This window comes from Polypterus senegalus, chromosome 17 (genome assembly GCF_016835505.1).
Source record: "Polypterus senegalus isolate Bchr_013 chromosome 17, ASM1683550v1, whole genome shotgun sequence".
Lineage (NCBI taxonomy): Eukaryota > Metazoa > Chordata > Cladistia > Polypteriformes > Polypteridae > Polypterus > Polypterus senegalus.
The window spans coordinates 45870850-45883662 of NC_053170.1; the positions used below are offsets into that span (position 1 = coordinate 45870850).

The window sequence follows — 12813 nt, forward strand, 5'->3', positions numbered from 1 at the left end:
TTTTACCTTTATTGTGCACCTTGCTGAGAAGTTCTTTCTCGTCCCAGAGCCACCAAAGTCAAAGACATTCACAATTGACTGCAGTGACTTTTGTGAACAATGCCTTTCAGTTTTTCGAAACGCTGCACAGAGAATGAGTTTATGGTGCTATGTAACATCTCCAGGCCCATACATTCCTCTGCTGGAAATGCCAGACTCAGTCAATTCAAAGCAAGAGACGTTTATGGAATTAAACAGTAGCAGGCAGTGATACAGAGGACAACACTATTTTAATATATCACTGATGCACTACAAGGGGAGATAGGAAAACATTATGGATAGCACAGTGGCCAGCTTAAGGGCTGTTTGGCAGCTTTTATCCCAAAGGTCAAGAGAAAAGACTTGATGGATCTGCCCAAGGTGAGACATCTCTTAGAGTTATCAGGCACTGAATTGCTTAAATCAGAGTACACAGCCATTGTGAATTGTTGCCTTTAACGTCTTGTTTACTCCCATAACTCCAAATGGTGTTGAGCTGCTTTTATTCACCCTATTGTCTGGAGCACAAGCAGGAAAATACAGAGAGAAACTCTATGCCCTCTGTCAATGTATTCACCTTGACTCTCTAATATTATGAGCAAGTACTCATTTGAAAACAGCTACATAACAATTAATTTGAAGTATTTTGCATTGAATTTATTTCAAAGCACATCTCAGGGCTACTTTCTCTATCCATCCCTTTTCAAATCTGCTTAATACAAATCAGGGTCACGGAGATCTAAGCCTATCAGGACCAAGTCAAGTACCTGCACTATTACTTTTTAAAATTCTTAAAAGTCAGTGAAAAGCCTATTATGATTACAAGGTTATGATTACCCTAGTATTGAAAAGGGGCCTCACACAACTGGAAACAACTATTCTTCTCTGAATGCCTTGATGTACAGTAGTTCAATAACAGTACAGAATGGACTAATGCAATTAATAAAGATTATAAAGTGCACGATTGTTATTGTGCCACTAATAATGCCTGTGTTTCTGAAGGAAATTTGATTTGTTAGCTGTTCGCAGTTGATTGCAGCATTTATACTGAATTTAGTTTTGATTTTTTTAATAGGTAATATTCTGTCGTATTAGTTGCAGAGGCTTTTAATACTTGTGACATGATAAGATTAGATTAGATAAACTTTATTAATACCATAAGAAAAATCCAATGCATAAAGCAGCAGAAACATAAAAAAACACAGACTAACAGGACAAATAATACAGCCAATCAATCAACTAATGAGTAAATAAATACGGTATATTGTGCAGTTATATCAAAATGAACATAAAGAGTATGTCGGGAGGAAGCATTGAATTAACTGTTAGCAGTGGGCAGAAAGGATCCCCAGAAGTGCTTCCTAGCACACCGATGTGGAATGAGCCTGTGGCTAAAAGTGCTCCAAGGGAGCACCTTCTGAAGATGATGGAGGGAATGAATCAATTTTCATGATGGCATCCAATTTTGCCATTAACAGCTTCCAGTGTGTCCAGTGTTTGCATCGTGATGGAGCAGGCTTTCCTGACAATTCTATGCATGCATTGTGCATCTTTTGAGATCAAGTTGCTTCTCCAGGAGACCGCGGAATAGAACAGCACACTGAAAACCATGGCCTGGTTGAACATTTCCAGCAGTTTGCTGCACACATCAAGGACCTGAGCCTCCTTAGCAAGTACAGTCTGTTATGGCCCTTCTTGTACAGCACCACTGTGTTGTCAGACAAGTCCAGTATGGTGTTTATGTTAGCCCCCGGATCCTTGTAGCTCTGCACCACTTCCATTTCCTCCCAATGAATGGTGACTGCACTACAAGTTACCTTGTGAGGCTAAGCCTTTGCATTTAGAGTAGATGTTGTCTTACTGCCCAATGGAATAGCAGTCCATTGCATGGTGTATTTATATTTTATTTATTAACCTTATACACACATTTTTAGTATGAACATTGAGAACTTTAATACTTATAATTTAGTAGAAAAAAATACACACACAGACATATGTATAATACCAACAGTGACCAATCTGAGACCAGTGTGAAACCAGTTTCCTGAAGCTGTGAAACAAAAGACTTTATTTTGATGAAAAACGATTTATAGAGTTAGTATTAACATTCTGATGTCAGTCTAATTATTAGCTGTGCATGGCTTTACTGATATTGAACAGAACAGACATACGGATTAAAAGTAATTTGGCTTTTAACCTGGAATCACATTAATCAATGTATCTGGATCTTTCAATCGGTCATCCTATTATATAGTGTCATGCATTTAAAGAACAATTCCAATGTGATCTAAATTCCAGGCACATGCTCACCAATCTCTGGTTAGTTTTGTTTCAGCTCATCCAGCCATACACATGAATACTAGTCACCTTCCTGGCCAATGCACAATTCAAATATTGATATTCTCCTACCGTATATACTGTAGCATTTGTACAAAACAAATCATTGCATCTTTACACACCTCTATCATGTATCAGTGGTGCAGATGCAGTTTGTAATCAGACTCCTTTTGCCCCCATCATTTATTATTATTTCTAATCTCATTAATTTTAAGATAATACATGAAGACTTGCTGTTTCAGCAGAGCGGATGTGTATGCATATTTCTCTTTGATCTGGTCAAACCCAGTTGGCTCGAAGCTCCAGAATTCACTGCCCTCATTGTCATTCTTTTTAAGCTGTGCAGGTATTCCTCTGCATTCAGTGTGTTGTGTTGCCTTTCTTCGTTTAATCAAATGCAGGAGAATTGGGCACACGCACCAAACATGAGAGACAGCTTGCTAGCGGTGGCAGGCCTGTCTGATCAGATTCAGACAGTGATGCTTGCTGTGTGTCAAGACTCTCACTTTCCCCTTCTCTGGGCACAGTGCCATGGAGACAGAACACCCCAGCTACTGTACTGTACTCAGAGTTGTTTAGGAGGTTAATAATAATGAATTGCCATGTGTGTCCAGCATAACATAATACTATTTGTGTAATTTAAACTGAAATCTATATCAAATAGTCTTTATATATATATATTACATATGTCAAGCATGAGCGCATTGGGATCAGTTTAAGGACCCGAACAGCACCGCAACATCTCATGCCGCGACGCACTAACCTTTCCCTTCTTGTTTTCTCAGCCAGAATGAGGAGCCGCTGCCGTAACACCACCTAAACGATCCAAAAAGCTGCAACACTTCCGTGTTCCTTTCTTCCCTCCAGTCCCCCCATGATGATGTCAACCTCCCATCCAGCATCAAGATTTTCCCAGCATTCCACCTTTTAATTTCCGGTCCTTCTGTATAAATTGTCCGTCCTCCCATCATTCTATGTCCTTGTTTGATTTTATTGTAACAAAGAACGTGGATACGTGGAAAAGATTTCTGTTACAGTATACGGAGCTAAAAACCCCAAAACTTCACTCTGTGTTTGTTGTTCTTTCTTCACAGATTGGCGTAGTTGGCAGGATAGAGCCTAAAGATGTCGGAAGGGCAGAACTTAAACGTGGTTTTAACTACTCTGGCAACCAAGCTCCAGGCAGTTATGATGGACCAGGCCGCCACCCAGGCGGAGCTCGCAGAAACAAAGAGGTGGCTGGCAGCCGCGGAGGCAGTGAAGCCGGAACCCGCACGGCCCCCACCACCCCTGATCATCCCTCTCACAGAAGCAGATGATCTGGAATCATACCTGGCCATCTTAGAGAGGAAGGCGGTACGTAATCAGTGGCCACGGTCGGAGGGGCAGCCAACCTGGCTCCCTACCTGAAACGCCTGGGTAGCGGTCCTATCACGACTTCCCCGAGGAGGAAGCCGCCCAATATGACCTCCTGAGATCCGAGCTGTACAAACGCTACGGTGTTACCTCTGGCCAGCAGGTGAGGGTATGGTGGCACTGGAGATTCAATCCCGATCTCCCGCCAACGGCCCAAGCGTTAGAGTTCTGGGGCAAGCTCGGATGCTGGCTATGGCCAAATGTCAAACAGGCCCGCCAGGTAGTCGAGCAGGTAGCCTGTCAAGCCTTAGTATACGCTATGCCGGACTACCTCGCTCAGCAGGTCCAGAGACACCCTTTCCGTGACATGAACGGGCTCCTGGAGTTGGTGAACCAACTCGGGGGGGGTGTGAGAAGCCTACTCGTGGGGCCCAACAGGGACGGGCTGCCACTTTGGAGCCCACCCGTCATACTGCTGCTGCAGAGCCTTCAGCGAAGCCATGAGACCATGTGCCCACATCCTTCCCACCTGTTCCCTCAATGCAGAGCCAATGGACTGCAGCTACGTGAGAGGAGATGTTTTGGTCCAGGAGTCAATTTTGTCAGTTAACCCTGGTTTAGTGACAATGTTTTGATAGACAGGATGGGCAGCTTTGAGCAGTGGTAGTTTCACATTGGTCAAATTAACTCCAATACTGATGTTTAAACTATTGGCAAATAAGGAACAGGATCTGCCAGAGTCAGGCTAGGGTCCCTTTCCTTCAACAGCTCACATGACAGATCCTCTTGGCTAGCTGTCACTTTGGCTGTTTCATCAAATAATCTAGAAGACTTTTTCTTTCCTTGATTTAATATGGCCCTTGCCAATGGGCTAATAGTTTTGAATGGGATGCAAGAACCAAAATTATGAAGCAATCTCTGGAAGTGAACTCTTATACTTCACGCTCAGAACGCGTATGTCATGGCTGCCACGTATTCCGAGCGTTCATTTGACATGTTCTCTGAGCATGTCCTTAGAAATTAAAGCGACGTGTGTATGAGTTGCAGTATCTGCAAAAAGTTGGCGGGGCACAGTGTGATAAAGTCGGAACGTGACGTCTCTGTTTACTATCTACAAGTGACAGAAAGACACTATGCAGATCATACAGGATCTATATGCGTGCTTTGATGTTTGATGAATTATTTGATGTGGTGAAGCAAAATTCCAACATACAAATGCATACGTGGTGCTTTTATATTCAAGAGTTCCCCATTGTAATGACATCATACATTTTAAAGGTCTAACATACCGTTTTCTGTGTCATCTTTCATTTTTGTTTTGCACCTTCACAACAGCATCAGAATGTATGGCAGCGTATTTAACCCACAGAGAAAAAAAGTTAGGGACACAGTAAAAAGGTGTATTTTATGATTAAAGTGGAAATTTCATCTTAAATCTTGAAATATTTATTTTAATCCCATAGTTTATTTTATCATTGAAGTAGACCGTTGTAAATATCACCTTAAAACCAACCCAGTTGTTACACGCTACATGCTTTTGGGGATTCCCCCTGCATTAACAGCAGCAGCAAGCAGCAATCGCCACACAGAACACATTAAATGTATGATATTCCAGCTCTCTGCACATTTAGAATCCTTAGATTTATACTTGATATCACTTTCATGATGAAATGCATTAAACTATGTATATTACATTTTACAGATAAACCGTTAACTTCATTTAAATAATGAATGCTGTTAATAATTACAAATATGGGGGTAGCATGGTGGCAGAGCGGTAGCACTGCTGCCATGCAGGGAGTCACGTTTTTACAATGTCCAAAGTACCATAGGGGTATATTTCATACGACAGTTCAAAAGACAAGAATCCTGTGGGGGCTTGTGTGTCTTTCCGATATGCAAAGAGAATAAGGGGAAGTAAATGATCTTGCTGCCCTCTCTAACTATGCAGAACTTGTTTAAGTGTTTTATTAAACCTCTCAACTAAACCATCAGTTTGAAGGTTCATATGCTGAGATTTTTAAATGCTTAATTCTGAGTAACTTGGCAACCTTCTTGAGTGTATCCACAATAAAAGGCATGTTGTGCTTCATAAAGACTTCTTTGGGGATACAAACTTGCTTAAAGACCCCCACGAGATTCTGTACAATATTTTTGAGTTAGTTGGTCACAAGGGAATAGCCTCTGGACACCATGTAGCATAATCTACAAGAACCAAAATATATTCATATCTCTGGGCTGAAGGTTCAAGCAGTCTTATTATATCAACCTCAAACTGCTCAAAGGGAAAATAAAATGAAGGCAGGGAACTAGAGAAGAGTGCTCCCTCTGAGGAACCTGCCATTGTTGACACAGGAACTACAAAAACAGCAGACCTCCTGTTCAATAGAATCGAAGCTTGATCCTTTTTAATGTCCTATTGAAGCCCAAATGGACTCCAAGGTGGTAGGAGTGTACTAGTTTAGAAACCTGGCATTGGTAGGCTTTTGGTACTTGCAGCAATATCTGAATCTCACCCTCATGCTCCGCTACTCGGTATAGCACAAAATGTATCCCCTGTGGTATGGGATGTGAGGTCCTCTGACCATATATTATGACTATTGCATTTTTAGCTAATTTAAGGGAGTTGCCATTCCATGCTTCCTTTTAAAAGACTAAACTGGTACTGTAGTTCAAGAGGGGAATCAGCTGTGAACTCCCAGGCCGGAGTTTCAGGGCCCAGTGTCATTGGTTGTCAGCTGTCATGCACACAAGCTGGCCCCTAAGACTAAAGATAAAATTGAAGCTACTTGCTGACTATTAAAGTCAATCATTGGGTATGTGACATTAGTCATTAGTCAAGAAAATGAAAACCAGTTCTTGTGAATGAATAAATCAATTCTGATAAACAGGGAGACCCACTCTGTACTATGGTGTCTAGTTTGGAATTCAGGATGTCTGGAAAAGGGCTTGGCTGAGGCAGATGGAACAGACCTGCAGAAAAAATGCATAATTGGGCTACTTAGACATTTTCTCTAACTTCTCCTCCCTGCCCTTTTGCAGTGATGCTACATGGGCTGGCAGAGCTCCAGGAGTTCATCACATTGACATACAGTGGCTGCTGCTGTCTTTTGGGTGTCAGACACAATTTCTAACAGCTTCTACAGATGTCACAAAAAAAAAACTGTTTTCTTTATGTTCTGTAATGAACAGTTTTGCATTGACACCATTGCTCTATACTCCACCTTAGGTACAATATAACATGAAGCTTCAACACTTCCCAGTTATATTGATTTACTGTAGGTTGCCTGGCCTTCCTACTGGGATTGGTTCCTGGCATATCCAGGGTTAGCATACTTTTATAACTGAAATGGATATATAGATGCATTTGTTATAAAATGTGCTATTGAAAGAAAGATTATTACTCTTTTTTATTCTTTTTCCACTTGTATCTAAATAAGCTAAGTGTAAAAAGTATTACTTTAAAGTTTTCCTTTTTTCCCAGCATTATTATTGGTATGGTTATCATTTTTATAACTAAGCTAGCATATCATCAACAATCCCATTTGTTAGTCAGCACTATCGACCTCTTGTTATTTTACTTGCTAATCGCACAACTGAGCTTCTTAACTTTTTCTGTGTTGTGCTATTTTGAGGTGTTACAGCCCTGTGCAAAATCTTTATTCCTCGGAACAATGGCACCCATGATTGACAGATTTATTCAAAATGCAAGCTCCAGACACAAAGACAAAGGTACATTGATGTTGCTCACCCACCACACTGCAACAGTTCATAAACCACAAATAGTTTGATTGAAATGCAAAATGTATGATCCAATATTTGTCGGAGGTTCTAGGGAAACCGTTTACTTCTGCAAAACCTCATTCTCCCTTTACATACAAGACAGGAAACTGCCCATCACTGGAAAAAGAAGAAGAAAAAGAAAAGGCTTGGCGTGAATTAAAGATTCTTTCAAGTGGTCAGAGTTCTTCATGGTTTGAGCTTTGTAATGCAAAGTTAGATATCTACTTCATCTCAGATGGCTGTTTGCATCAAAAGCAGACTTAGTGACTGGGGTCTGCCAACCTTAGACACCACAGCAAAGTTCAGTGCCTGCAGCTTCATGAGCAGTTTAAACATCCCAAACAAATCATTCATTCATTTTATGAACCCAGTTTTAGTGAAGTTATGTTATTAGAACCTGGCAAAAATGGATGCAAAACAGAAAAGTGATCCCGAATGAATAGCCTCTTCACTTTTTAACATATACTGTACATCCACACCCTGATTTATTTGGGCACAATTTTAAAAACAAATAAACCTAATCCATTATGACTTTGATGTGTGGCTTCCCCCACTTCACAAACCTATCTTCTCCTGATAAAATTTTCTAAGGTTAATTTTTGTAACATAAATAATTATTTACTAGTGATCAGTGAACCCTGCTGAATTCCATTCACCTCAAGTTTGACAAAAATGTGGAAATTTCTGGGAAACGGAAGAAACAATATAGTTTTTGAGCTCATTATAACAGTGCAATGGTCTTCTGAGTTACCCTAAGTGCTAGGGAAGCATCTGTCTCTGTCTGAGTCTCCACAGCTCTTATCAATATGACTAACACCCACAGAGTCTGTGATGCAAGGGATCAGCGTTATATCCTTGGGGATCGATCCCTGTCACTACCCAATCTGCACTACATAGTGAGGAGCATAACTGTGAAGACATCACATAAAATGAATCTATGCAGATAAACAAAGTGTTTTGATTATATTTTCATTAATGTCAGCTAATGTGCCCCTCAGACGGAAATATTGTGAATTTTTATAATTTTTAACATATTTTAAATGGATGTCAGGTGCAAATTTGGCTGCAATATCTATTGTGTAGCAACATCACATATTTGTGCATACACCGTAAATTATTCGCGTATGCATGGAGCAGATGGGGCATGAGGTAGAGTACTTTTACACTGCACACACATGAAAAGGCTGTTGATACACAACAGAAATTGGGCAGGTAGCGCAGATCGGGAATCTCTGTCCAACATGACTACTACAACTCTGCAATGTCACACTAGCCCCATAAAACATCAGGGGCTCTGGGAGAAAAACTTTATCTAAGCTGGACAGGAACAATTCCGCGAATAAGGTCTCTGTGGAAAACACTATGGTAAATTTCCTCAATAAACACTACTAATTACCATTAATTTAAAAGGAAAAACATTTGGCCAAGTGAAACAATGTCCTCAATTTTTGTGCAAATAACACCAACATACATGAAAAATGAGTTTAATAGTAGCATTAGTCATCAAAAACACCAAATAAGACATTTCCCTCCATTAAATACCACTTAATAAGTCTGTTTACCTATGTTTTATCAACTCAAGTTTCTCGTTCAAAGGAATGCCCTTCCCATCTTTTGTATGCTTTTCCAACTATTTTACAATCTTTTTGTAGGCATTATACTCAGGATAATTTGAGAAGACATGTAAGCAATATATGTGACAAGTTGACTGAACCACAGCACATGATCACACAAGTACACTGACCTGCAGTCTTTAAATTCAGGTCCTCTCTGTTTGGCAAGCAGCCTCTAGGATGCAGAATCAAGTCTGAGACTAACTGAGACTGGGATCACATCACCAATATCCAACTTATCCCCAGTTATCCAGATATGCTCTGTTCCACAGTGAAACATACTTGAAATGACTGCAAAAATGATCAGAGGTTAGCACATGCAGTAGCTCATGTTTGAAAATTGCCCCAGACTTGGCCTTTGTAGCCACAAAAATTCATCGTCATTAGGGTCTGAAAAATGGAAAAGGGTATTAAAAGACTTTCTATGTATGATCATGAGGAAGCCTATACATGGAAAAAATCATATAGACACAAGGTGAACATGGTAACTGTACACTGACAGCGACCAAATGCTTTGAAGTTTTAAGGTTCCAGTGTTAAACATTGCACCATTGTACTGGTGTTAATTCTCAAACTGATTATAATAACCTCCATGTACATTGTATCATGAGGGTGAAAATCTTAGTGAAATGTTTCTTAAATCTGAGTCAGTTTTAGATGAGTCCATCATCACTAAAGTATTAATTATTCATTTTACATCTTTTCCACTTCATAATTGAGAACAGCAGATGCTAAGTGAACAGCAATGGGTAAAGTGGATGGACTTGTCTTCATACTTAGAGGCAAAGAGTTAATTAGACCTATAAATATCTGGGAGTGCAGCTGGATGACAAATTGGACTGGACTGCCAATACTGATGCTCTATGTAAGAAAGGTCAGAGCCGACTATACTTTCTGAGAAGATGCTGCAGATGTTCTACCAGACGGTTGTGGCGAGTGCCCTCATCTACGCGGTGGTGTGCTGGGGAGGCAGCATAAAGATGAAAGACGCCTCACGCCTGGACAAACTTGTTAAGAAGGCAGGCTCTATTGTAGGAGTAAAGTTGGACAGTTTAACATCTGTGGCAGAGTGACGGGCATTAAGCAAACTCCTGTCAATCATGAAGAATCCACTGCATGCACTGGACAGTGTCATTTCCAGGCAGAGTAGTAGCTTCAGTGACAGACTTTTGTCACTGTCTTGCTCCACTGACAGACTGAGGAGATCGTTCCTCCCAAAAAAATGTGTGACTATTTAATTCCATCCGGGGTAGTAAATGCTAACATTACTCAAAGTTATTGTCTGCTTTTTTTTATTTTTTTATTACTATTTAATTTAATATTGTTTCTTTGTATCAGTATACTGCTGCTGGATTATGTGAATTTCCCCTTGGGATTAATAAAGTATCTATCTATCTATCTATCTATCTATCTATCTACTGTATTTTTAGAAGAATAATTACCCCTACATGCCAATTCCTTTTTTGGTGTTTCCTAACCTTCTAACTTAACATGTAGTCAGGACAGTGGTGGACTAAGGCTTTTGAACTGGGATCAATACAAGCTGTTATGACATCACAAGTGAAGTTGACTTGAGCACAAGTGAAAGGCTGATTTTAGAACTGGTGTGAAACTGTGGAGTAGGTTTCTTGAATGTTAAGCCTGAACGGGGGTGATGAGTGAGTATTGTCAGCACTAGTAAAATGTGATGGACCACTGACACAGTCATTTTCATTATCTGCTCAATGTTCATATCTCTCTTGTTGTTATCGTTTTCATCTGCATCCAATGCAATTTTTTCGGTGTCATTTGCACAGATGCTTTCTTCATTGGATGATCAGTCTCCCCACATCTCATCACTTGACTCTTTTTCTTACACTTTGACATTGCAGCATTGGCCAGGTGTCATAGTAGGTTGGCTTAAAGCAAATAATTGTATGAGTGCAACAAGAACTGAAGTAAAGAGAGCTCTTTCTTGCTGTTTTGTGCACTCCCATGTGCCTAATGCGTGCTTACCCATTTTCTAGAAACACAGGTTATGGGGGAATAGTATTGTGGCAGCACCATGTGTTTACATAATCAACATGTGCCCTTTTTACTTTAGAGCTACATTCTGTAATATGTGTTATTTATATAAGGCTTAATATAAGATGCCCCAGAATGTTGTTAACAAGTTGACTGTCACAGTGAAAACAGATAAATTTGTTACTGACGCCAATAGAAAATCTGATTGTTATTTTGATATTCTAAATAAATACAATTTTCTATGAGCAAAACACACAAGAAAAATTAATTTACTGTAAAAATCTATTTGCGTTACCTCTTAGTTGATGCATGTAGCAGAAATTACTTGTGCATGTCAGCAGCATGTCTAGCAAGTTAGATCTTTCACAGTTCATCGCGATTCAATGTTGCAGTTCCCATTTGAACTTTGTAGTAGGGAGACGCTAATCATTGGGAGATATTCAGATGGTTGTGGTTCTACACATGTGAATTATTTTTGTGAAAAAAAAAATGTTTTCCACAATAGGTGTAATAAGAATAAACTGAAATGAAATATTCTGTTCTACAATGCCACACTGAATTTTTTATTCTTATTTCAAGAGTCCACTATCCACTGTTTGCATCTGTTTCATTTTATTAATTTTATTACAATCAATACATAGCAATCAATTTTTACAAAAAAAAAAAAAGAATTATGCTAAGAACAGATCGATCCCCACCCTTGAGAGAGAGAGCAAGCCAAACGGTGTAAAATTTAAGGCTTTTAAAAATACCTAAATCAACAAATTCTCTGTGCTTTATAAATCATTTCAAAATATTACTGATTAGATCCTGCCATGTTTTGAAAAAAGTCTGCACAGATCCTCTAACTGAGTATTTGATTTTTTCCAATTTTAAATAATATAACACATCAGTTTCCCACTGACTTAAAAGAGGAGAGTTTGGGTTCTTCCAGTTTATCAGAATAAGTCTGCGTGCCAACAGTGTAGTGAATGCAATCACAGTTTGTTTGTCTTTCTCCACTTTAAGACCCTCTGGAAGAACCCCAAACACAGCTGTTAATGGGTTAGGAGGGATTGTGAGTCCAAGACTGTCTGAGAGGTAATTAAAAATTTTTGTCCAGAATAATGTTAATTTGGAGCAGGCCCAGAACATGTGACCTAGTGAGGCTGGGGCTTGGTTGCAACGTTCGCAGGTTGGATCATGCCCTGGAAACATTTTGAGAGTTTTAGTCGAGACAGATGTGCTCGATATATAATTTTGAGTTGTATAATTGTATGCTTTGCATATGGAGCTTGAGTGAATTCTCTGCATTGCTACTTTCCACTCCTTTTCTGATATATTAATTGAGAGGTCATTTTCCCAGTGTCCTCTTGGATCTTTGAAAGGAAGGGATTGTAAAAGGATTTTATATATTGTAGAGATGGAGTCTAACTCCTTGAAATTGAGCAATAAATTTTCCAGCGTGGATGAGGGTGCAAGATGAGGAAAATCTGGAAGGTTCTGTTTAACAAAGTTCCTGATTTGAAGATAGTGAAAGAAATTTGTAGCTGGAATGTTAAATTTGGAATGTAATTGTTCATAGGATGCAAAGACGTTGTCTATATAAAGATCTCTAAGCAAGTTAATTCCAAATTTTTCCAGATATTAAAACTGCATATGTTTGTGAGGGTTGAAAGAGGTGGTTCTTTTGCAGGTGCCACAGAAAGAAGCTTCTCCGTCT

At 39.6% G+C, this 12813-nt stretch overlaps 1 long non-coding RNA gene across 1 annotated transcript; it reads right to left on the reverse strand.

Moving 5' to 3' along the window:
- Positions 1–7474: 7474 nt before the first annotated feature.
- Positions 7475–11478, reverse strand: LOC120517784. The gene is made up of 3 exons (XR_005631103.1): positions 11407–11478; positions 9239–9398; positions 7475–7611 (listed from the first exon to the last, which is right to left on the reverse strand). It is a non-coding gene; the product is annotated as an uncharacterized LOC120517784 (long non-coding RNA).
- Between the last annotated feature and the right edge of the window lie 1335 nt (positions 11479–12813).